This window comes from Urocitellus parryii (assembly GCF_045843805.1).
Source record: "Urocitellus parryii isolate mUroPar1 chromosome 13 unlocalized genomic scaffold, mUroPar1.hap1 SUPER_13_unloc_1, whole genome shotgun sequence".
Classification (NCBI taxonomy): Eukaryota; Metazoa; Chordata; class Mammalia; order Rodentia; family Sciuridae; genus Urocitellus; species Urocitellus parryii.
This window is the reverse complement of record NW_027551761.1, coordinates 674310-683462: the sequence shown is the minus strand read 5'-3', so window position 1 is coordinate 683462 and position 9153 is coordinate 674310. Positions and strand designations below refer to the sequence as shown.

The following is a 9153-nucleotide window of genomic DNA, read 5'->3' as shown; positions in this document are numbered from 1 at the left end:
AAACTAAATTCAATGTAGCCTAAATCTAGAAGCTAGCTGCACTTCAGCAGGTATTACAGAGAATAAATACTATGACATATAGGGCACCATATAGTGATTAGATTTGCTACAAGGAAAATTAAATAAAGGTGTATTTCATTCTACACTAGAATTATCCAAGATTGAGATTTCTTTTCCTATGTACAGTAGCTGTTTTAGTGAAAGGATAGGCAATCTTTATAACTTAAATTATATCTCAAATGTTTTAAATTATTTTAAGTGGTCATTATATAAAAAGAAAGCCTAATCAGAAAAATTCATAAATCTTAATACTCAAATAACATCAAGTAATGCATTTTCTAAACAATTTTATGCAGCACAAACTCCTTTATTATGCATATCTGGTTAAAATCCTCAAGTATCCCCTCTTTTCCACCAACATAACAAAAGCAAAATCATCTCAATGAAGAAATAATATGCATTCTACATCTCACAAATTCTCAAGAGGTTAAATGCTTTTTGTTTTGTTTTGTTTAGACAGGGTCTCATTATGTTGCCCAGGCTGGCCTTATACTCTTGATCCTCCAGCCTCAGCCTCCCAAGCAGCTGGGACTTCAGTTATGGGACAATGCACCCAGCTAAGAGGTTGAACTTTTAAAGCAACACTCATGTATGTGAAAAATCATGAATACTTTAGTTACTTTTAATTTTATCATAAAAAATCTCTCATTTTTTAGAATACATTCTAGAAATTTTTAACTATGAGATTAAAGAATATTAGTTTAATGTTGTTATTAAATTTCCCCAGTGTTAAGAATAGCTTATGAACAGTGACTGCTACCCATTTCAAGACTATACTCTTACAAATGTAATTTTTAAAACTATAGAATAATTAACCTTCAATTATTTTGAATGATAGTACACATAAAGACATTCTTTGAGTCATGATTTCAAAACATTATTTTTAACATTATACTTCCTTTCTCTGCTCATAATCTTAGTAACAAAATATACTACTGGAAGTAAGCACATTTTCTAATAGTTTTAGTCAAATAGTTACATCTATTGAGAACAAGTGATAGAATGATTCAATAACAATATTCTCCAATTGTCTAAAAAATAAGTAATATACTTAAATAAATAATCTATAGAAATGAATGTCTTTTAGTGTTTTTATTCCAGATTGATCGCAAACACAAAAGATTTATATAAGATCATCAACCTCCTTATTACTACATTAACCATGTTATCTAATTCCCTTTAAGAATATAATACTTGCCTGACAGTAAAATAATAACATATAAAAATTTTATATACAGATTTAAGAGTTCCATGAATCCAGAACCTTCCTTGAAAATGCATGGAGCTTATAAAAAGTATTATTTTTGTCCTAGCCAGCAATTAAAAAGCCCTTTTGCCATAGGATAAAATCCATAGTCTATGCAGAAGCTCAGGGTGATCTTCAACTGCTATCTAATGGTGCCTGATGCATTTATCCTTTTGTTTGTGGTTACTGGCACCAAATTCCCACTAGTTCCATTGTTTATGCTGGTGGAGAAGCCATTAAAACAATATAGCCAACTTTGTTCTCCAGCTTCACCAAGCATTGCAAAATATCATCTAAAAGGACAGGGATTGGTCTTTAATCCCATATCCTGCCACAGAAGCACCAGTCTCAATTTCCACTGTGTTCTTACTTTCCTCTGCTAGAGCTTCGAAATATATTTTGCTTAAATCTGGTATATTGACACTGCTTTGATGTCTGGGTTGTTGAAAAGTGTAGTTCAGTTACATCAATCCTCAAATGAGTCCAAGTAACAGTAAACTCAATTTCTAGGATATTGTAAAACACATTTCTGATGAAGCAAACAGATTTGATTGAAAAGTGGTAATTGAAGACAATCTGCCAGTCAAGACTTTTGAAAGAAAAAAAAAACTCTTCTAATATTATGTAATATTCATCTTCAGCAAAGTTGCTTCAACTCTTATATTAACTCTGTAAAACAGTATCCAGGAGATGAATCTCAAAGAGCAAGTTTAAAAAGGGCATTGACTTCCTCTCTCTCCCAAAGTAGAACAGAACTGAGCTGGCAAAAGTTCACCCATTTACCAGTAATCCAGTATTTTTTCCCAAAGGTCCAATTTATGTTTTACTTCCAATTTCTGTTAAGACAATTTATACATTGACTTATTGGTCCCATTTGTGAACAGTCTCTTAATTGTAGGGTAGGGAAAAAATATTTTGTCAGTTAAGATTGTTGTTCTAGGGCTGGGGATGAAGCTCAGTTGGTAGAGTACCTGTTTTGTGTGCACAAGGCCCTGGGTTCAATCACTAGCACCACCAAAAAAAAAAAAAAAAAAAAAAAAAAAAAAAAAAAAAAAAAAAAAAAAAAAGATCATTGTTCCAAGTTAGATTTTTATCATCCTAATTGAGAATTGACCCAAAGCATCAGCTCACAGGTGAGCACTTTAAGACAGTTCAAACAACCAAATTCTAGAGTAGAATTAGTATTAATTAACTAACTCTGCTTAACCTCTCTGGTCCAGTCTTCTCATTTGAAAAAAAAAAAAAGATAATAGCAGTTCCTTTTACAACCAGAATGAAATAATTGATAGGTATGAAAAACTGGTTACAAGTCTTGGTCCAAGACCAGAAGTTCAATGATAATAAGTAATTGAAGAAAGTGTGCAGATTCTTAGCCATATTCTCTTCAGATTTGAGACCTTCTCACCCATATAGAAATGCAGCATGAATGCAGTGGAAGATGGTGATACAGTAAGCATAATAAGAGCAATGCTAACATGTCTATATTCTCAGGCACAGAGCCCCCAAACCTCTGAATGCTATCTCACATGGAAAAATGCTCTGCAGATTAGTTTAAGGCTTTCAGGTTGGAGAGGTTTCCCTGGATTATCCATATGGGAACAATATAATCACAAGGGTCCTTATAATAGGGAGGCAAGGGCATCAGTTTCAGAGATGCGATGAGGGGAGCTGAAGTGGGAATGATGTGATCAAGAGCCCAGGAATGCAGGTGTCCTCTAGAAACTGAAGAAGAAAGGTAAAGATTCTCCCCTAGAGCTTCCAGAAGAAATGCAAACCTGCCAACATCTTGATTTTAGTCTCATAAGACTCTTTATGGGTTCTTGACCACCAGAACTAAAATGTGATATTTTAAGAAAAAAAAAAAAACAAACAGAACAAGAAGTAAGAAATATGGCTGTCTGGCTCCCCCATTCTAGCAACACTGGACTGAGCCCCCACTGGGCTCACACATGTAGAGACACCCTGGCTTCTCTGCTCACCCAGTTGCAGCAGAAACATCCAAGGGAAGAGGGAAGGGAGGGTCTTGGCCAAAAGGAAGAGACAAAGAGCTTCCCCTGCACAGCAGGGATTGCTGGCCCATCCTGAAGCCATTGCAGTGGCAGAGGCCCTGGGGTGGGATCCCTACCTGTGGCACCTACCTTATTTTTAATATGTTTGGCTTAGTTGCACATTTGTGTACCTTAATTTTAAATAATGGCTGTATTTTAACACTAGCTTACAAAATTCATGAAAATTTAGTGGTTAGCTCTTCTAGCTGCTAAAAATTGATACCAGCACATGACTCAATGGGGACATATTAGAAGGATTTCCTTTAAATTCAGGAAGAAGACTCACAGGCATCACTACTTCTGTTAACACTGCACTGAGGGTTCTATAAGTTTATAGGAGAAAATTTAAAAATGAAGCACATAGGAACTGAAAAGATCCAAAAGCAACTGTCAGCACTTTCCGAATATGTGGCCATGTAGGTAAAAGATACAAAACTGGTTGCTTAGCTATTAGCTCAAAAACTGATGCTATATTTAAACACTAGCCATACTTAGAAGATAAGAGAGAACATCAAATGGCAACAAAATATAATGGTTTCTAAGATTGCATCTGACAAAATGATGCAAGGTATTTATGGAGATCATTATAAAAACTGTTGAAAATAGGAAAAAACAACTACATAAATGCAGTCTGCAAGAAACACTAGCAGAAAGACTCCATATTTTCAAGGTATAATTGTTCCTAACTTGAGCTAAAGATTCATTAGAAGGCCAATCAAAAGCCCAGGAGGTTGTCCATAGTACTTAAAGGAGTACCCCATGTGGCTCAGGCAAGATTCTTAACACAGGGGACAGATACCATTTAGGGGCTCTGAAAACATGGGTAAAAACCAATTACATCTTTATTTTCACTCACTTCTAACTAAACTCAACATTTATTTTAATCATGAAAGTAGACAGGCCATACAGGTTCAGCATGTCCTGTGCATTGTTATCCTCATAAATTGCAGATATTTTTATATCAATCACCATGTGGTTGGAAATATTGTTTGTGTCTCTCATATAGTCAAAATAACATTAGTTATTAAGCTCCCCACCATATTTGTTATTTTACATGCTAATTAATAACCAAGGATGCCTACCATATTAAAATTTCTAGTACCCTCATTACTGCACTACAATAATTGCTTTTCTCTGTAATGCCAGTTGCAGGTGTTCAGTATATGCAAGCATTACTCTGAGAAGATGCTCATAGGCTTCAGCAAACTGCAGAATGTATTTGTTCTTGGCACACAAAAAGGGTTAAGAAACTCCAAAGGAGTTGGGATGTTTCTGGGACATTAAGTTACTGGGCATCATGGGTATTTCAATGAATTCTGGAAAGTTATATGCAAGCCGTGCTACCTTGAGTGTTACTGTGGCAATTTCTCAAATACAACAAATTTAGCAGACCAGCCAGAGTCATTCCTATTGCATGCAAAGTGGTCCCTCCAATGGGAACCACACTGTTGGTCTGAGGCAAGTGAGGATTATCCCATAAGCTGCTTAAGATAAAAAGCCTGTTCCCTTTCCCAGCCTGAGCCACAGCAGGCCTTTCTTAATTTTTTTTAAAGAGAGAGAGAGAGAGAGAGAGAGAGAGAGAGAGAGAAGAGAAGAGAAGAGAAGAGAAGAGAAGAGAAGAGAAGAGAAGAGAGAGAATTTTTAATATTTATTTTACTTTTTTTTTTTAGTGGACACAACATCTTTGTATGTGGTGCTGAGGATTGAACCCGGGCCGCATGCATGCCAGGCGAGCGCTCTACCGCTTGAGCCACATTACCAGCCCAGGCCTTTCTTTATAAATGTCCCCTGATTACCTTGATTACCTTGCCCTAAATCTCCCCTGTATTCCTCTGCTCAAACATTTTTCTTCTCACCACTTTGGTTAACTCCCCTCTCCCCACAATCATAATTACCTTGTTAAGGACCAAACACAGATTTCAGAAGCAGATCACACAGGGTATGAGTGGGGAGCACTTCCCAGTTGATAGATCTTGTGATGTCTCTCAGCCTGCCTCAGCCTCAGCTTTCACATCTATACAATGGGGATAATAAGGTCATACAACCAACAGGGTTTTGTGAGAATGAAAAGCATTTGCTTTGCTTAGTTTCATTACAGTGCAACAAGTCATCACATATTAAGACCCTACAAATGATTCTGTGAGGACATTTTTCCTAGGTATCGAGTGCATATCATTTTATGTTGCTTCCACATCCACTTTTAAGTATAACTTTCATACAAGAAGCAGGGCTTGGTCACCCTAACTGTTCCCAGTACCATAAGGCACCCCATGGCTCCTGCTGATGGCTTCAGATTACAACTCTGAAGGCTTCCTTCTACTTTCCAGCTACTTCCCTTCAAGGGAAAAATTAGACATGGCCCAGGAGCTTAGGTGACCCCTCTCAGTCACATCATGATTTCCTGGAATTACTGCCTGCTTTCTTCAAACCACCAGTCAAAGCTCCCCTGGGGAACCTATCTGGATCACAAGCTCAGCCCAGTAAGTGTGTAGGCCCAGAAGTTCCTCTCTTCCTCTCTGCTGTGCTCTCTGACCTAAGTATGGCCTCCATATGTGCTATGCACTCCCCTCAGGGAGTCTGTAAGTCCTACAGACTCTTTAGCTTTCACACTGTGATTCTGTGCCTGCAATCTGAGCCCTGATGGTGAAGCCTCCAGAAGGGCCCCATGCAGGTGGGTCTTCTCTCTGTAGCTACCAGCTGAGTTGATAGAGATACTGAGAAACTCCAGGAGTTTCATCCAAAAGGAGAGAAAATAATAGATTCATTCCCCAAAATAAGGTATACAAAGCTTAGTCTAGGAAAAAAAAAAGAGAATGACTTTTGCAGTGTAGTCTTTCCTGAGGAAGAATAATTGATACATGATCAAAATATGATCATTTTAAAATGTTCATATTCTATATAACACTAACTTTGAGACCTTATAAACAACAATTCTGATATGCCCTTAATATTGAGTTTTAAAGATTTAAACTCTATGTAGATCATCAGCTGGAGAGCACCTTGATTGTATACAATTTATATACAATTTCAAAGATCACAATCTGTTAGTCTAAATGCAAATGTTATTGGACTTCATAAAATCCCCAAATTCCACATTTAAATTGCTAAAAAAGAGTTCAAGCATAAAATTGAAAACAAGTTTTGTCCACATACTTGTTCACATTAATTACCAAAGTTTTGTAACTGTCAAAAATTCTGTTAATTATTTACAATAGTAGAAACCCAAATGCATGTCAAAAGTGCATATTTATTTGAGTATATCTATCTATGTGTGTGTGTGTGTGTGTGTACACATATACATATGTGTGTGTATCTAGTATATGCTAAATTAACTGTTAATTATGTGATTGTAATCATGTTGATTTAATCATTCCATACTATACATTAAAACAGATTTTACTCCATAAAGTATACAAGTATTACTTGCCAATTAAAAATAATATTGTTTTAGTTAGGTGTTTTTTTCTTTTCTTTTCTTTTTTGTCACTGTAACCAAAGTACCTAACAACAACTACTTACAGAAGTATTTATTTTGGCTCATGGTTTCAGAGGTTTAGTCCATGATCAGCCAACTCCATAGCTCTGGGCACAATGTGAGGCACAGCGTCACGGTAAAAGGAACTTGGGACTTGACAGCAGGAAGGAGAGGGAGAGGGAGAGGGGGGGGAGAGAGAGAGAGAGAGAGAGAGAGAGAGAGAGAGAGAGAGAGCGAGCGAGCTTCTCTCCCAGGGACAAAATATAAACCCCAAAGGTATGGTCCCAGTAACTTACTTCCTCCAGCCACACCCTAATTGCTACCTACAGTTACCAACCAGTTAATCCAATCAGTGGATCACTCCACTGATTAGGTTACAACCTTCAAACAGTGATCATTTCTCATTTCACCTGTGAATGTCCTTGTATTGTCTCACATATGCAATTTTGGAATTCACCTCATATCTAACCATAACCAATATTAATTTTAAAAATCATAGTTTCATTTGATAAATGTTGTGTCTAGATGCTGCCTCATAGAGAAATATATTTCTTGTTTGAATAAATAATCTATTTTGTAACTTTAGACACAATTTTTGCCTTGCAATACCTCAGTTTTATCCAGTGAAAACTGAAGGGAAAATTATTTAATTCCTTCTCTCTTATATTATTGTAGAAATATTGGAAAATTGCTACACAATGTTTTTAAAGACCAGGAAAGACATGGAAGAGTTCAGGTAGTCATTTATGTAGAGGGACATTTTTCTAAATGACAACATGACTTTAAATACTTAAAAGAATTTAACAACTGTGCTATCACATTTGGCCAATAAATTTATAACAACTGTTGAATATTCAGGACAAGAAAAAGGTTGCATGAGAATTTCTTTTCATATTTATTCTCTTTGAATGAATGGTAATTGGAGCATTTTGATTGAGGAGAATTAAAACAACATAAAAAACATGCCAAAGCTAGACTCCCTAAGTTAGAGACTCCCTACTTTATAATAAAATAGGAAAACAGAAGAATGCTGTTGCCAAGAAATATGTATTTGGTATTTCAAATAATCAACTGGGAGGTTCTAAAACTGCCCATATAAATTATCTTGCATTGTTTTGGGATTTTGATGTACTTATTTCTGTCTGTTGTTTCCTTCCTGTTCTCCTGCCCCTTCCTCTCTCTTTGAGAAAACTAGGCCCTTGCTAACTGTGGGCATATTCCTGGAGAACAGACTCCTTTCTGTCTGAGGAGCTGCCCCTGGGAAGGCTCCTATTTCTAATGAAGCATGTGGTTTTCCTCATGTGGTCTTTGTGGTCACTGTCTCTTCATGGGAAGAAAATACTGGATTTGGGGCTGTGATATGGTTTTATGTCAGCTGCTAGGAGCAAGTGCAATCAATCCATTCCTACCAAGCGTATTTATAAATGAATCTGCCATAAAACATCATATCTTTTTTAACCAAAATGAACAGTAATTTCTTTGAAGTATTCAAGAAATGTATAAAAATATAAAGAAAAAAAGAAGAATTTGACTTGATTTTACAGAATTTGAATCCAAATGATACTGAAAATTTTAATGTAACTAATTTATGGGAAATTACTTTTAGTTTAATACACTGGATTTTTGTTATATTATAGTTCCCTTATTTAATGCAATGTTTACCTAAAATTATTTAAATAATAATTAAAAACTTCAGTATGTGCCTAAAAACTTTCCATGAAACAATCACTTTCTTTAGCCAGGTGTGTAATCCTATAAAAGTGTGCAGGCCTGTAGTCCCAGGAGCTCAGGTGGCTGAAGCAGGAGGATCACAAGTTCAAAGCCAGCCTCAGCAATTCTAAATAATTTTATGAGATACTCACTCAAAATTTAAAAATTTTTAAAAGGGCTGCGGGTGTGACTCAATGGAAAAGCACCTCTGGGTTCAATTCCCCAGTACCAAAAATAAAATGATAAAATAAAATAAAATATTCTCTCCATTTTTTTCTATCTTTTAATTTTTAAATGTATAAAGCATTTAATACTCTATCTTCGACACTTACATGTATTTTGGTCTCACCCTGTAGTTTACTTCCACTTGTTCTTCTTCAGGGTAGTTCATTTCATCATGTGTTTTGATTTTATTGTTGTGAGTTCATGTTTCCTAGACATCAGTCTGTCAGTGTTAGGGAACAGACAGATGATGATGGTGGAAAGCTCTCAGCCTGGAGAAGAACATAAACTACATCAGTCCTTAGAACCAAGTAAAATTTTTGGTTTTCAAATCATTGTCACCTCTCCTCATCACCTCAAGGACTTGCTAATGTACAAAGGACTGCAAACCT

General features: G+C 36.0%; 1 pseudogene; it reads right to left on the bottom strand.

The window, feature by feature from the left end:
• Positions 1-1448: 1448 nt before the first annotated feature.
• Positions 1449-8930, bottom strand: LOC144251285 (coiled-coil domain-containing protein 126 pseudogene; annotated as a pseudogene).
• Between the last annotated feature and the right edge of the window lie 223 nt (positions 8931-9153).